Source organism: Protopterus annectens, chromosome 5.part0 (genome assembly GCF_019279795.1).
Source record: "Protopterus annectens isolate FY-2018-M chromosome 5.part0, PAN1.0, whole genome shotgun sequence".
NCBI lineage: Eukaryota > Metazoa > Chordata > Ceratodontiformes > Protopteridae > Protopterus > Protopterus annectens.
Genome location: NC_056735.1, coordinates 613497706 through 613515199, shown reverse-complemented (window position 1 = coordinate 613515199; position 17494 = coordinate 613497706).

The window sequence follows — 17494 nt, the reverse complement described above, 5'->3', positions numbered from 1 at the left end:
ACATTTAAACAGATTGAACTCTACAGTTCCCTACAAAACGGTGTCTACAGGACTGCAATCAGTTTCTCTCAACATTTAAACAGATTGAACTCTACAGTTCCATACAAAACGGTGTCTACAGGACTGCAATCAGTTTCTCGCAACATTTAAACAGAGTAGGTTACACACACAAAAAGCATTTGTTAAGCTTTCACTTACAGTGCTTTGTAATTAAGCAGGTCATCATATTGGTCAGCCATAGGGCTCTTTGTTTCTACTTGAGTGGTTGCCTCCTTCCCCTGTAACTGAAGTAAATTGACTCTTACATTAAGAGCTGTAATACTTACCTTATAGCTTTAGGACACCTTAGGAAACCTTGTAAACTGCAATAGCCTGACATTAGAACAAGTAACCCTTGTAAAAATTCCCCAAATTGTATACTGTTGGTCAGTCTTTCCTGCTAAACATAAGTGAAATTACAGTGATGAGTGCAAGTAACATTAAAATTAAAGTACTGAGTGCAAATAACACAGTGCTGAGTGCAGATTTTAGGCCCTTACATTCAACGTATCTCTGGTGTGGTGTCTTGAGTCAATCAGGGTATTCCTTGTAACCACTCCCACTGCCTTCTCTTTTCCCCCACCCCCATCTTTCCTCAAACAGGTTAAACTGCTACAATTCAGTACAGGCATCATTTTCAAATCTAGGTGCTTAGGATTTCCCTCTCTCTTCCCCCCCTTGGCTGACCTGGTGTGACTTAGTGTAAGTTTCTTCTTTGTATGGATCTTTTACTGTTTTTTGTGTAACTGAATGACCTGCTGCTAAATTCTGGTTCTGCACAGGCTGCTCTATTTTTTTCAGAGGCTCTATAAGTAGCTAGTGACTTTATTGAATTTCTGTGGTAATATTTGTGTTTAAACTGAACCTGTACCTAGAGAAAGTGTATAATCAGAGCTCCTCCTTGCTGCATGTATTTTTTAATGTTTAAATTGCACACACACATTGAAGAAGTGCTTTTATGACTTGAATAACTTGGGCTAGCTATACCTGAAGTGCTTTTACTGGCAATTTTTCAGTTGTACAATTGTGAATAATTGATTTAGTTTTTCTGGTATATCTTTAAAATCTGGCAAGTGTTTATTTACTGCATTGCTCTCTTGCTTAGTTTCTTAGCTATAAGTCTTAGTTCATTCTGAAGTATGCTACTTTACCCCCCCCCCCCACCAAACCTTTCTGAATGCATTATTATATAATAACTGCCTGTTGTTGCCTTCTTGCTTACCCTAGAATCTCTGCTTTTCTCTTTTCCTAGTTGAACTCTACAGTTCCCTACAAAACGGTGTCTACAGGACTGCAATCAGTTTCTGTCAATATTTAAACAGAGTAGGTTACATGCACAAAAAGCATTTGTTAAGCTTTCACTTACAGTGCTTTGTAATTAAGCAGGTCACCATACTGGTCAGCCATAGGGCTCTTTGTTTCTACTTGAGTGGTTGCCTCCTTCCCCTGTAACTCAATGAAGAACTAAACCCGCACATAAGGCAGCTGTTTAATCTTAGCCTCACCATAGGCTATGTGCCCAAGGAGTGGCATACGGCAACTGTGGTCCCACTCCACAAAGGCGGTGCCTCTACGGACCCTGGTAATTACCGCCCCATAAGCTTAACAAGCCTGGTCTGCAAAGCTATGGAGAGGATCATAATTGAACTCATAAACAAGGACAGAGGGGACTTGCAGACATTGGACCCAACCCAGTTTGGCTTTGTCAAGGGCAGATCTTGCCTTTTGAACTTGGTCGACTTCTTCGAAACAGTCACCAAGGCCATTGATGAGGGAAAGGCAGTCCATACAGCCTACCTTGACCTTGCAAAAGCTTTTGACACAATACCCCAGTCGGGTATTATAAAGAAACTTACCAGCTTAAATGTAAACCCATATGTCACAAGATGGGTTGCAAACTGGCTAAAGGACAGAACCCACAGGGTTAGAGTTGCTGGAGCCATGTCAGACTCCAAGCCGGTTACAAGTGGAGTCCCACAGGGCTCAGTCCTTGGCCCCCTATTGTTCAGCATCTACTTCTCAGAAGTACAGGCAAACATAGGAGGACTATGGCTGACAAAGTTTGCGGATGACTGCAAACTGGGTGCCATAGTGGATAGTACATCAGACACAGACATCCTTCAGAGGGGTCTCACGGAAACTGATAGCTGGTGCCAGAGCCATGGCCTGAAGTTAAACGCAAAAAAGTGTATAGTCATACCCTTTGGGAAAAACAAGGTAACCCCAAGCTACCATATAGGTGGCAACCCACTAAGCACAGAAGAGGTTATTAGGGACCTGGGGACCCAGGTTGACAGTGGCCTCTCATTTGACGCTCACATTGCTAAAGTGGTTTGAAAGACCTTCTACATTGCCCACCTGATCATGAAGGGATTCACATCCAGATCAAGTGAGGTCATTGTTCCCCTGTACTCTTCACTTATCAGACCAATGATCGAGTACAATGCCCCATTCGGGATGTATCTCACCCGACACCTGCAGCAATTGGAGAGACCCCAAAAGTTCCTCACCAAAAGGATAAAGGGACTCCAAAACCTGTCATATGCTGCCAGACTGAAGAAACTCCAACTCTATTCAGTTGCATACCGTCTGCTCAGAGGTGACCTGTGCCTGACATACAAGGCCATGACCAACCCGGAATTAATGGACATGCTCCACCTCAAAAAATCCAAATACACCAAAACCACTAGAGCAAGAGACTTAAACCTTAGCACGGATATAAATAGGACATGCTGGAGGGATAGATTTATCACCCAGAGACTCCCCATGCTGTGGAATAAAATCCCGGTCCATGTGAGGCAGAGCACCTCGCTGGCTCTGTTCAAGAGAAATCTTGACCGGTGGATGGGAGATCATAGGTTTACCCCGGGAATCATCTCTGTGTCACTACTGGACAGAGGTACAACAAACTAATGGGCACAGTATTTCTAACATAAGGGGCAGCGTAAGCCACATAACTTTGGGCTAGGCTTATAAATGCCCTAGGGCAGTTAGCCTAGTATAAACCTATGAACCTATGAACCTATGAACTGAAGTAAATTGACTCTTACATTAAGAGCTGTAATACTTACCTTATAGCTTTAGGACACCTTAGGAAACCTTGTAAACTGCAATAGCCCCACTACGTTCGCCCTCGCTATGCTCGGGCTCTCTTCGCTCCCCTCCCTTCCCCCAATTCCCTCCCACCCCCAGTACCTCTAAATTTATAGTACTATAGCCACTTCCCCACTTTCTAGATCCTATCTGCTTTCATCTGGGATAATTCCACCCACCCCCATTCTACTACCTACATTTTAATAGCACCTATTAGCTTTCATCTGGCATTCTCTCATCCCCCTTCCAGTACCTTTACCTCACCACTCTTTCTTCTGGTGTTGCATCACCAGGTAAAACAGTTCCTTAACTCACCAGCTGAATCACAGATAATGCTATACTCCTCTTTACTACCCCTCTTGTTCACACCATACCTCTTTACCTTGTATGAAAGCCAGTTTCTCACGAGATTTCAGGTCCCAAAAGGCCATACTGTCACCCCAGCTGTAAATCCTTCCACCTTCAACCATACTTACAGTACCAGATCCTATCCAACATCTTGTTCAGTCTATCAACATCTCAACCCCAGGCACATTAGCTCTAGATCCAAACACCACCACAAACTAATAAACAAATTCCTGAAGTTCATCACCAAGTATAGACTCAACCTAATACTTGGTGGTGATATTCACCCCAACCCTGGCCCACTCACTTCAGATACACATACCCCCTCTACTTGTAATCTAAGCTACAAACCTACAATTAATAGGCCAACTAACTCTCTCCTAGTCTGTCATCTCAATATTAGAAGCATTAATAACAAGGTACATGAATTGCATGCACTTCTGGATGTCCACTCCCCCTGAGATTCTCTGTTTATCTGAAAACTGGTTAAAACCTAACACTAAAGACAATGAAGTGTTACCACCTGGGTACAACATACACAGGCTGGATCGTGCTTCGAGGAAAGAGGGTGGGGTAGCTCTACTCTATAAATCTGAGTTGAATGTCACCATAGATGTAATACAACCTCCTCAGATTAATAACTCAGAGATTCTTGCCACCAAATTGCAACTTAATAAAAATAAATGTATTAATATCATCTGTATGTACATTCCCCCAGGTAACAATATATCTACATTTGAAGATATCCTGCACTGGCTATCATGTCACTACCCCCAAAAACCCTACTACTTGGAGACTTTAACATAGACTGGGGCACCTGTTCCTCAGAATCCCCAACCACCCATATTAACCTGCATGCATTTACACAAATCATATCCACCCCTACCAGGATAGGTAAACCCAACCAAAAAGAAAGTATACTTTACTGGGTACTCATAAACAGTCACCCCCAACTTTACACCTCTGGTACCCTCTTAATGGCCTAAGCGATCACCTTCTCACATATGTAATTAAGCACAAAACCATTAATTTCTAACAACCCTTACTCAGAAAGATTAGAAACAATAAAAACTTTGACCCTGCCAAATTCCAACAAGAACTAAACTCATGTAATTGGTCTATTCTAAAACACCTCCTCTTAGAGGAAGCAGTAGCATACTTTAACAACAAATTCCTTGAGATCCTTGATTTGCATGCACCTGTTCATTCAAACAGAACCAAGGCAAAAACTGCACCATGGCTTTCTATAGAGTCTAAACTCAAAATTACCCTTAGAAACAAAGCATGGGCTTTATGGCATTCTTCTAAAGACCCTTAAGATCACATTAAATACAGGCAATCCAGGAACGAAACCAAAAAAATCAATTTTACAAGACAAAAAACAATACTACTGTAATTTACAGACAGTAAATCAAAATAACCCTCAGAAGTTTTGGGCAGGTTTAAATAATCTACTACATCCTGGACAAACTTTAACCCCAATCCCTGCTACTACTATTGATAAAACCCCTGAAGATGTTTCTGATAGTTTTAACCAATTCTTTACTGAGACAATTCAAGCCCTATCTAGCCAACTACCTCCTAGCTCCCCTGGTCCTAAAAGTAGCACCCCTAGAAACCTACTTGCGTTCAGCTTCCAACCAGTCGCCACTTCACTTATCTGTACCTTGATCAAAGAATTAAAACCCACTACACTTTCTGCTGATCAACTCCCTGCCGAGTACCTACAAAAATCAGCTGATGCTATTGCTTACCCCGTCTCAAAACTAATCAATCGAACCATAGTAGAAGCTAAAATTCCAACCATCTGGAAAATATCCTATGTAATCCCACTTCACAAAGGAGGCAGCTCTACTGAATTATCCAATTATAGGCCAATAGCTATACTCTCTCCACTTGCAAAGATTATGGAAAAATGTATTCATAGACAACTCATGCACCACCTAATCCAAAATCACCTTATGGCAGACACTCAGCATAGCTTCCGTCCTCATCACAGCACTACTTCAGCCCTCCTAGCCTTTACTAACACCATAAACCATAATCGCAACAATAATTATATATCCTCAGCCCTCTTTTTGGATCTTTCCAAGGCATTCGATATGGTTGATCACCAACTTTTAATCCGCACCCTGCAAACATTCTGTCTAGATACTGGAGCCCTCCAATGGTTTCAATCCTACCTGAATGGTCAACAACAGGCTGTCCTCTGGCAGAACAAACTCTTTAACCTTCTACCTAACAGCCTTGGAGTACCACAAGGCTCTATACTAAGGCCCTTGCTGTTCTCCGTCTTCATTAACGACCTTTATACTGTCATCCCAAAAGTCAGCTGTATCCAATATGCCGATGACTCTACTCTGATTTGCTCACCCACATCTCCAGTAGAGTTATGGTCAGCTACCCAGACCACCTCTAGTACAATAGAAAACTGGCTTTCTGAACATCGTCTGATCCTAAATCCCAAAAAAACTAAAATGCTGTTATTTTCACCAACACGTAGGTCTACCGCTTTCACCTTTACCATAAAATCGAATGATGGCACAATAATCTCCACTGACCCATCTACAAAACTATTAGGTGTCATCATAGACAATATTCTAAAATTTGACCTACATGTTAACCAAACTATCAAAACCATCAATAAAAAACTAGGGTCACTTTACAGAATAAAAGCCTTCCTAACCCCTCCAGCTAAAATCACCATAGCTTGCTTTCAACTTCTTTCAACCCTTCTGTATGCATCCCCTCTACTCTTGAATTTAAACAAGACTGTCCTTAACAAACTCTCAATTTGCTACAACCATATTGCCAGGTTTGCCACTGGGCTGCCTTTTAGGACACATCATTGCATCAATCTAAATCAGCTTGGGTGGCTTGAACTACCCAGCCTAATCCAGTATAACCAATTGATTATGGCCTATAAAATCTTCTATAATCCGGACAATACTCCTGCACATAAAAATATTATCATCCCCTATAACAATCCTAGACCGCTTCGATCCTCTAACAAACTACTACTTCAGACTAGCAAAATTAATAACGCAGCCAGTGATTCTCTCTTTGCAAACTCTGTAAGTAGATCCTGGAACTCTCTTCCAGCTGATATTACCTTACTTTCCACCTTAGGTCAATTTAAAACTAGACTCACACAACATTTGTCATTTAACTGGCTATGTCAATGTATCAAGCCTGGCTAACTCTCTCTAGAATGTGTAAAAATCTGTTGACCAGTTTACTGTGTAATTTAATTTAATCCTGACTTGTGCTCAGGATTAACTGTAACCTGTGGAACTTGTTTAACTTGCTTACTTATGTAATCTCTGTAAATAGTCTGTTTGTAATATGTAATGCTGGTATTATGTAATGCTGTATCTGCTTACCCTTGGAGCTTTTCTCCCCGGGCCTCTGCTGAAAATGGACATGCATCCAGTCGGACTATCCTGGTCAACAAATGTAAAATAAAAAATAAAATAAAATAAATTGTTCATTCCCAAGTAGCAACTAAAAATGGCAACAGAAATATTATAGATAGCACTATTAACAAGACAACTTACAGCTAAAGTCTATTCCATTAGACCCCTTATATGATATAATAAAACATTCTCCACCAGATTAAATACATGCAGAGAAGGACTCCTGTGTTAGAGGTGCATCTGCATTCCCTCACTGTGCATACCAAATATAACAAACAGCCAATTAACACTGTCATTATTTTCATGTCCCCCATGAAGCAAACACAACAATCTACATAATCTACATAAGACAGCCAGCAACACAAATCCATTCTAGTAACGTCTTTACAAGTTGCATTAAAATGTTCTGTGCCAGCCTACGCCTATGCCCAGTGTAGCAACTGTAGGGATGGACCAACATGTTCTCATACCATGCACATGAAATTAAACTGACATCCCAATGTATGAACCTCCCATCCTACAAGGTGCAAGGAAATAAGGCAATACAAATATTGCATGCAGCAGTATTAATATGATAACCTGCAGAAAAAGTCTGTTCCAGTATCCTGTTTATATGGTATGAATACAATGTTCAGTGTGAGCTTTTGCATCAGCAAAGTACAGCTCCTGTAGGAGTATCCACAACATGTGTCCACACTACGCATGTTAAATTAATCATTTGGGTACTGGTAGCACATTTATTTATTTTATTTTTTATTTTACATTTGTTAACCGGGCTAGTCTAGCTGGATACATATCCTTTTTCAGTAGAGGCCCAAGGAGAAAAGCTCCAACATAATGGCAAATACATATTGAAAATACATGTTAGATTTACAGGATAAAAAATAGGAATAACATAGATGTTATATAAGACAAAAGAACAATAGCAGGTTATACATAGTAGTTGTTTGACATATACTAAGTGAATATAGACTAGATCAAGAATCATCAGCTTACAATGTGGGGTCAAGAGATTACATGTATGTAATGCCCACTTCACTCAAGTAGTAAATATGAAAGGCAATATAAATACTGTATGTTGAAGTGGGAAAAAGGCAGCCTGTAGTGAAATCCCATTCCGGTGGCCTGTTTTACATTGTATGGAAAAAATATGCTTTACCAGTATACACATAAACCTAACACAGCTCCTGGCCTGAAGATATTCCTGCTCTATGCATTTAACATTAAACAGAGATTTGCCACCATCATATGTAGGAACTGCAACCCACCAAGTAGTGAAGAAAACTGCTGTACTATGAATGTGCTGCACTATGAATGAGATGCCATGCATACTGAACTAAATAGGTTCATAAGTTTATAAATAAGTACTAAGCAATCAGACTGTAGACCATTACAATCCTAACCAAACCCCCATTCAAAGGTTCCATCCAGACTCCAGCCTAAAGGAGGTCAAAACAAGATAGACGAGATAGACTTGGAGAGAATTTGAAGCTGCCTATCTGTGAAGCTGGAAAGGGTACTACTCTGCTTGACATATAACAGGAGCTTGTTCCAGAGATGAAGGATAGAATAGGATATGAATCTATCATGTCAACATGTCATATTTACCTGTTGATAAAGGTTTAGATCATTTACCTAGCTAGGTATTTGAGGTAGCATTTTTTCCTGTGAAGGAATAGGAGGTCAAAGAAGGTTGGATCTTTCATGTCTCAAAAGGTTAGTCACAGGTTTCAATGGAACAGTCTAGAAGAGACTGGGTACAGAGGGAGGGTGGTAAGTCTGTCCTGATGATTTTTGAGGCCAATGATCCGTTTACTTGTGAATCTCTGAGATCCCATAGGTTTAGACAAACACATACAAAAAAGTTACATTATACTCAATAATGGGTCTGTTGAGAAAATACTTAAGAGGAATTAAGACTTTGTTATATCTAGTGACCTATATTAGTTAACATCTGGTAGGATCAGTGGCTTCTGCATATGCACCTTTCCTTCAAGAAGGCAAGTAAAGTGTTAGTATTGTTATCAGTCTTGAAACAAGCAAACATATATTTCATGAAAGAACACAAAATAACATCTACCATTTTTTTTGTTACAGACTCAGATTTGATTAGCTGTCTGGACCCCTGCAGAGTTACATGTTAGGGACAGGGAAAAAAGCAGCATTTTAAACAACTATAACACTCCACAAATATTAGATAAAACAACAAAAAGTTAGCAAAAATCCAAACTAAATTTATTGTAAGAGAACTCTAGCACTTCGGCAAATACTGCCTCCAATGAGTAAAAACATCAAAATTACACTACACCTTATATACCATTAGTACAAACCCTAAGCATATCAATTAATTAATTATGTAAATTGAATTAAAAATTCCCAGTTTCAGTCATCATTCAAACCAGTAGGGGTCAGGGTTCCACACTCAAGAATAAAAACTATTTCTTTATACAACAACCTTCTTTTAATATTTAAACTTTTGTCATAAAAAACAGCTTGTTCTAAAGTAGTGCCTCTGAGGGTTTCATGGTTTAGTACTATGGCAAGATTTAAAATGCATAGCAAGTGGAATTTTAACTTTAGCATTTCTAATATCCCTTATATGCTCTTGCAGTCTGATCTTAAAAGGTCTTTTACTTTCTCCCATGTAAAATTGACTACAAGTGCATTTTAGGTCATAAATCATACCTTCTGTAAAACAATAATATTTACCACTTGGTCTAAATGGCAGACCATTCATTTTATCAAAAGTTCTAACACTATATTTACAACTAGAACACAGTTTACACTGAAATGTACCCTTCAACGTTAATTCCAAATGCAAATTAATCTTTGATCTAATAAATTTGCCTTCAGATTCTCTATGCCTTGCTCAGTGTGCAAGATCAGTGCAAGAGCTCTAGCAGCCAATATGTCTGCCGTACGATCCAGGAACAGCCTGCTGGGGCGTGCACGAGTGCTCCTGCACTAGTCTTGCACGGACTAAGCCCCTGTATGCAAATCACCCCATTTGCAGGAGAAATCCATGCAAATAAGGTGAATCTGCAATCCAGGAAGCATGCAACCAGCCGTGCAGGACTAGTGCAATCTGCAGAAATGTACTCGGTTAGTAAACGAGTACATTTCTGCAAAATCCAAAACAGAGCTGTGGCAGCTCTAAATAAAGGCTGCATATCAGTTAGGAAGCATGTCAATGGCCAAGTATAAAGCCATTGGCATTGCAAACCGCCAAAAAAATAAAAATATCAACTTTTATTTTTTTTTTAGCTGATCTCGGCTGTTTAAGCATAGGGCAGCGGCTCGCAAATGGGATTGGGGGGAAAATAATACAATAAACCTAAATTAAGCATTCTAACTAAAATCACTATTCTACCATGCAAGTCAATGGCAGGCAGAAGACAACATGGGCTGTGAATAGTGGTTGCTAAGGGGGAGGCTCAGTGTGAGACATGTAACTATGCATTAGCAGGCAATCCTATGCAAATGAGGGGAATGATAGTGAATCTCAGTTTTCCCCAGCATGCTAGTCTGGTCCCAACAGTGTAAAAGTAGGGATAGCTTGGTGCAAGCCTAGGAGTTAGGTGATATCATGGGGGGGGGTGTCAGGCATACTGTAATTGGATTGGAGCCCTGTGGCTCAGGTTTGCTCCTAATCTAGGGGGGTGTCTGAATCTGCCTAGCACTCTTTACATTGCCTAAGCAGGTGTCCATGCCACACACTGGGTTTTAAAGGAAGAAAAAAAAAGTTAAACCAGGAAATAACAGCACTGTGCACATTTGAGCACTCTGTTTGTGAAGTGCACCCCTAGGCTTAAACAGAAAGGCAATGGGAAGGGAAAACAGCAGTAGGAAGGTGATCAAGGAGAACTAGCATAGCTGGCAGGTGAAATGTATCAGAATCAGCCAATTACACAGGCAGCAGACCTGCCCAGCCCAGAACACTACTATAAACTATGCAAACACCTTCCTCTCTCGTTTTTCCCACACTCTACACCATTGGTGTATACAAGTGGGGAAATTTTAACAAACAAACTTACAAAATGAGAGGGGCTGCAGCAGGCAACATAGAACAACATGTGCAAGAGGCTAAGGGTGGTGAGGATGAGAATGCTGCTGGTCAACCCACAGTGAGGAGGTGGAGAAGGAGAAGAGTGTACAGACCCAGGGTAACCTACCAGGGACTACATGAGCTGGAGATAGTGGAGCACTATAGGGTGGATAGGGACCTCCTACAACAAATTATTGAGCTGTGCCGGCACCACCTGACACACCAAACTGACTGAGGGGCACCCATCCCAGTGGATACCAAGGTATGTGTAGTCCTAGGAATACTAGCCACAGGTACCTCCCAAAGCTCAACTGGGGATATCATGGGGATCTCACAGGCATCAGTATCCAGAGTATTCCACCAGTTCCTGGATGCCATGTCAGCACATGCCAGTGAGCACGTATATTTCCTCAACACCCATGAGGTGTTGGCCAGCAATATGCGTCTCTTCCACCAAATAGCAGAATACCCTGAGGTAGTGGGTGCTATAGACTGCAAGCACATATGCATCAAAGCACCACCCGGTGATCAGGGTAGGGCCTACATCAATGGCAAGGGCATCCCCTCCATCAACTGCCAGATCGTCTGTGATGCCCAGGGCATTATAATGAATGTGTGTGCTGGCTGCCCTGGAAGCTATCATGATTCCCACATTTGGCATCTGATGCAGCTGTACCAGAGATTTTCCAGTGGGGACATCCCCTACGGTCACCTAGTGGGGGATGCTGGTTACACACTGGAGCCATGCTGATGACACCCATCAGAAATGCACACACATCTAAACAAGAACGCCATAATGAGGCACACGCACAGACCAGACTTATAATAGAGTGTGTATTTGGAATTCTCAGGTCATGGTTCCAGTGTCTAGACACATCTGGTGGAGCCTTGCAGTACTCAACAGCTACATGTACCCAAATTGTTATGGTATGTGCCATGCAACACAATATGATCCTGCGGAAACACCTACAGCAGGAACAGCACAGGGCAGGGCCACACAGCCCCCTCACCAATACCAAGGTCTGCACAGGCACAGAGTGACTCAGAGGAGAAACAACCTGAGCCTGCCCCAGTAGGCAGATGAAGGTATGCCCAGTATGCTGAGGCTGCAGCAAAGAGGCAACCCATAGCACATACACTGACACAGTAGAGACCCAGGGAATGACCCCTCTCTCTGACATGCACGTACAGTAAAAAGGATGCCAAACATGACACTTCCTGTGCTCAACCATGTATAGTGAGTGTACTATGTGCATCCGACATAGGCAGCCCTCCAGTACCATCCGCAATTCTGGTACACTCACAAGTTAAGTCAATCAACCTACCAATTGCCAAATGGAGTAGAATGTGTCATTACCTGTGTCTATGGTATGGATGTGAGCATGCAAGGGAATTGGGTGGCTGAATGTTATGGTAGCAGAAAGTAGACACCCATAGTGCACTATGACATCTGTAACACATACTGGAGTCATCATAGTAGCCATTACTATACAGGGTGACAAAACCCACTACAGGAAATGTGCTGGATGACATGTGTGTCCATATGACTCACACATGCCAGTCAGGGAGGTTCACATACCCAACAACAGTCTCAGCCAGCAGGACAGGTGTAGACAAACCCAAACAGACCTGTGCTATGGCCTCTGAATAATGGCTATGGGTAACCTCCCCCCAGGCCTACACAGACAGACTGCAGCAGGTCAGGCAGTGGGATGTTAGTTCTGAAGGGTAGGTAGTCAGACACTAATATGTAGGGAAACCAAAGCTATGATCTGTAGTACACTGGTATGCCTCTAGTCAGCATGATAGGTAAGAATACGAAATGAAATGGAGTATCTGACATACCAGTACAGTCATAGCAAATGTGTACAAGTGTCAGGTGTGACCCCCATCCTACGTAGTAATGTAATAACTGTCAAGTGTGACCCCTCAATCATGTGTAGAAATGTAGAAATAGTCAGGTGTGCCCCTCACATCCTACATAGTAATGTAATAACAGTCAGGTGTGCCCCCCCATCCTGTGTAGAAATGTAGAAATAGTCAGGTGTACCCCCCACCCTACATAGTAATGTAATAACAGTCAGATGTGCCCCCCAATCCTGTGTAGAAATGTAGAAATAGTCAGGTGTGCCCCCCATCCTACGTAGTAATGTAATAACAGTCAGGTGTTTCCCCCCAATCCTGTGTAGAAATGTAGAAATAGTCAGGTGTGCCCCCCAATCCTATGCAGAAATGTAGTAACAGTCAATGTAAAATGATTGACGGATACCCTACAGAAACAACATGCTACCTGTAGGTGTATAACATAAAGGTCAGCACTGCAGTACAAACTACCTGGACTCGATCCACACATTCAGTACAGATGGGCATACTGGGCATGTTCACACGCTTAGAGAAATGAAGGCAATGTCAGTCAACAACATACTGAAAGGTCATACTGGGCATGCTCACACACTTAATGAAGGCAATGTCAGTCAACAACATACTGAAAGGTCATACTGGGCATGTTCACACACTTAAACACATGAAGGCCATGTCTGCAAACACCAGTGGACCAGACATATCTGCCAGTCGCACACATGAAGGCCATGTCTGCAAACACCAGTGGACCAGACATATCTCGCAGTTGCAGATGTTTGTGCAGACACTCCTCAGTATGCACCACTCATGCCTTGCACACACAGTGGATAAGAATACAGACATATATGTAAGGACAACACACTATAATAAGCCAAAGGTAGACGTACATAGAAGTGTGGAAGAGGGTGACTGTGACAAGGGGCCATCCAGGCCTGTCCCACCCAGCACACAGCCAAAGGGCCACAACCACATGAGGTTCAGATGTCACTCACTGCAGATACTAGCCACCAGTATCTATCAGCATTACAGACTGTGTGATGTACATGCTAGCTGTGCAACATGACTATACAAGGAAGTCGTCATATAGCAGCTGTATACATGTACCTGTGAAATATGACCCTGTGTGTGCCCGCATGTGGTGTGTCATCCTCTAGATGAATGGGTTATGGCCCATGCACACACACTGCCCTCCACATAGCCCTACTATGACAAGCTTGCTGAGGTCATCCACTGTGAAATGCACCTTTGGGAGAGATGTAGCCCAGTAATCTCCATGGCATGTCTCATAACTGCGTACTGCTGTAGTGTGATAAACTAGTTAGGTAGGCGTTCCAGTCCCAGACATGGCAACTGTGTGTGTGTCTTTGTCTCTGTCTGTGTAGAGAGCAATGTTTTTTTAAGGTAGCCACACTACTTACAATTGAAATGCTCTACTTTGGTAAGGCTGCTGATGTCATCCACCTAGAAATATATGTCTGGGAAGGTTGTAGCCCAGTAATCTCCATAGCGCGCCATAAATGCGTACTGCTGTAATGTGATAATATAGTTAGGTAGATGTTCTAATCCTAGAGTTGGCAAATGTGTGTATGTGTGTGTGTGTGTGTGTGTGTGTGTGTGTGTGTGTGTGTGTGTGTGTGTGTGTGTGTGTGTGTGGGACGGGGCTGTCTGTGTAGAGAGCAATGCTTTTTAGGGTAGTCACACTCCCTACAATTCAAATGCTCCACTTTGGCAAGGCTGCTGATGTCATCCACCTAGAAATACACCTCTGGGAAGGTTGTAGCCCAGTAATCTCCAAAGCATGTCCTATAACTGCATAGTGCTGTAGTGTTATAAATGAGTTAAATAGGAGTTCTAATCCCAGACTTGGCAAATGTATGTGTTTTTGTGTGTGTGTCTGTCTGTGTAGAGAACAATGTCTTTTTGGGTAGTCACACTCCCTACAATTCAAATGCTCTACTTTGGCTAGACTGCTGATGTCATCCACCCAGAAATGCACCTCTGGGAAAGTTGTAGCCCAGTAATCCCCGTAGCGTGTCCTATAATTGTGTACTGCTGTAGTATGATAAATTAGGTAGGAGTTCTGATCCCAGACTTGGCAAGTGTGTGTGTGTTTGTGTGTGTGTTTGTCTGGCTCTGTCTGTGTAGAGAGCAATGATTTTTAGGCTAGTCACACTCCATACAATTTGAATGCTCTACTTTGGTAAGGCTGCTGATGTCATCCACCTCGAAATACACCTCTGGGAAGATTGTAGCCCAGTAATCTCTGTAGCGCGTGCCATAACTGCGTACTGCTGTAGTGTGATATAGATCTCTGGTACGGTACTATTTCCACCCATGGCAGCACTGGATGTTTTGTGCATGTTTCAATGTCTGTGTAGGGAGCAATGCATTTTAAGCTAGTCACGCTCATTACATTTCAAATGCCCTACTTTGGCAATCCTGCTGATGTCATTCACTGTGAAATACACCTTTGGGGAAGGAATTTTGTAGTAATCCCTGTGGTGCATCCTATGACAGCTTCATGCTGTAGTGTGATATAGATCTCTGTTAGGGGTTCTATGCCTCCACATATTGGTTGTGGATGTTTTGTGTGTGTTTCAATGTCTGTGTAGGGAGCAATGCATTTTAGCCTAGCCACACTCACTGCAATTCAAATTCCCTACTTTGTCAATCCTGCTGATGTCATCCAATGTGAAATACACCTTTGGGGAAGGAGTACTCAAGTAATCTCTGTGGTGCGTACTATAACTGCGTAGTACTGTAGTGTAATAAACTAGTTAGGTAAGAGTTCTAATCCCAGACATGACAAGTGTGTGTGTGTGTGTGTGTGTGTGTGTGTGTGTGTGTGTGTGTGTGTGTGTGTGTGTGTGTAACTCGTATCCGGTGTGGAGCTGGTTGTGAGTGTGTAACAAGTGGGCTCAATCAGGAGTGGGTTTTGCAAATTTCTTATATGGTTGTGCTAGTTTATATCACAATGTCCACTGTGCAGGAATGACTGATGTAAAATAGCACAGAGGCTGGGGTGCAAATTCATACCCATACATGTGACATCAAGGCCAGGCAAACAAGGTTATCAACCCTAGTATTACCCAGAGAACACTCTCAACCCATGTCTCATATACACAAACACTTGCCTAGGCAACAGATGCTATGTTGATAGTACACTCCATATTGTCCACTGATAGTAACTATGGAGTGATTGCAATAGCCTACAGAGGGCATGGCACCCTGTTCATCTGTCCAATAGGCACATGCATCCAGACAATGCACCTTCCCAATGTTCCCCACTGGACACCTGCAACACCTGTGGTGCCATCAAATGTGACCCACAAAGGACATACCATTCCTGGAAACATGCCCTGTATGGACATATGTCACTGACACACACCAGAAAAGTTCTTCTAACCTTTATTGCAGCTTCTTAAGAAAAAAAAATCATAATTGTAAAGTCACACAAATAAAATCATGTCACAACTTATCAGTTACTTCAACATAGCAATTGTATGATAAGCAGTTCTCAGAGTGAAACTGATCTCACACAGAACTAATAAAGGATGAGAAAAACATATACAAAAAAAAGGGAAAAAAAAACAAATGAAGGCAGGCCTTAATACATAAATACACAAATTCTTACCCTAAGCATGCACATATCAGTAAAATATGGCATAAATAATGGCACACTTTCAAGGGTATTTTTGAGGTATGAGGCTGAAGTGACAGTGCCTTTCTGGTCCCTGCAAGGATGAGAATCTGCCGTATCACACAAGCACTCAAGTCTTTCAACGACAGGTACTGGTATGACTCTGTCATAGTCCATGTTGGTGTGAATGACTTGAGACATATCTCTCTGCACTATATGAAGAGAGACATGATTGAACTCGCTGAATATGTGTCCCAGGCAGGTATGTCAATCAAGATTCAATCCTTTACACTGATTCTTGGTGACTTTAACTACCCAAACATATACTGGAAGAACTACTCATGCCAGAACACAAATGCCTAGAGTTTCCTCAATTTTGTCAATGCAAATGCTTTGGAACAGCTAGTCGATACCACAACAAGAGATGATAATATCTTGGACTTGGTATTAACCAACATGAGTAACCACTGCAGCATCCCTACATTATTATCCTTCCTTGTAAGATCCGACCATAAAGCAGTCACGTTTGAAGTCACCATCTCCCCTAACCTCCCTCTAGCTAGGGTCAAACAAAAATCTTCTCCAAAGTTGATTACAGCCTCCTGAAGGATGGTATCAACAGCTTCACAGCCCCCTCCCCCTCTCTAGGAACTGGCACCAGTATCCAAAACTATACCAAATTATTATACAAACATTTATATAGATGCATGGAATCAGGAATACCTGACTGGACTAAATCCTCCTCCACAAGGAAGAGTAAACCTGTCTGGTGGACATTTGCAATAAATAAACTCTATAACAAAAGAAAATAATTGCTGTCCAGGACCAAGAAGGATCAGGTGCCCAATTTGAAGCAAACTCTCCTTAGCCTAAACAAGCAAATAAGAGCACTAGTGAAATCCTCCAAAGCAAACTTTGAGGCCAAATTGGCCACATCTATTAGAGACAATCATAAGGCCTTCTTCATATATGTCTGTAATCTCAAAGGTAACACCCAGATCTGTTCAGAACTGGAGGTCAAGGACACCACATATGCAAATGCCGTAGATATAACAA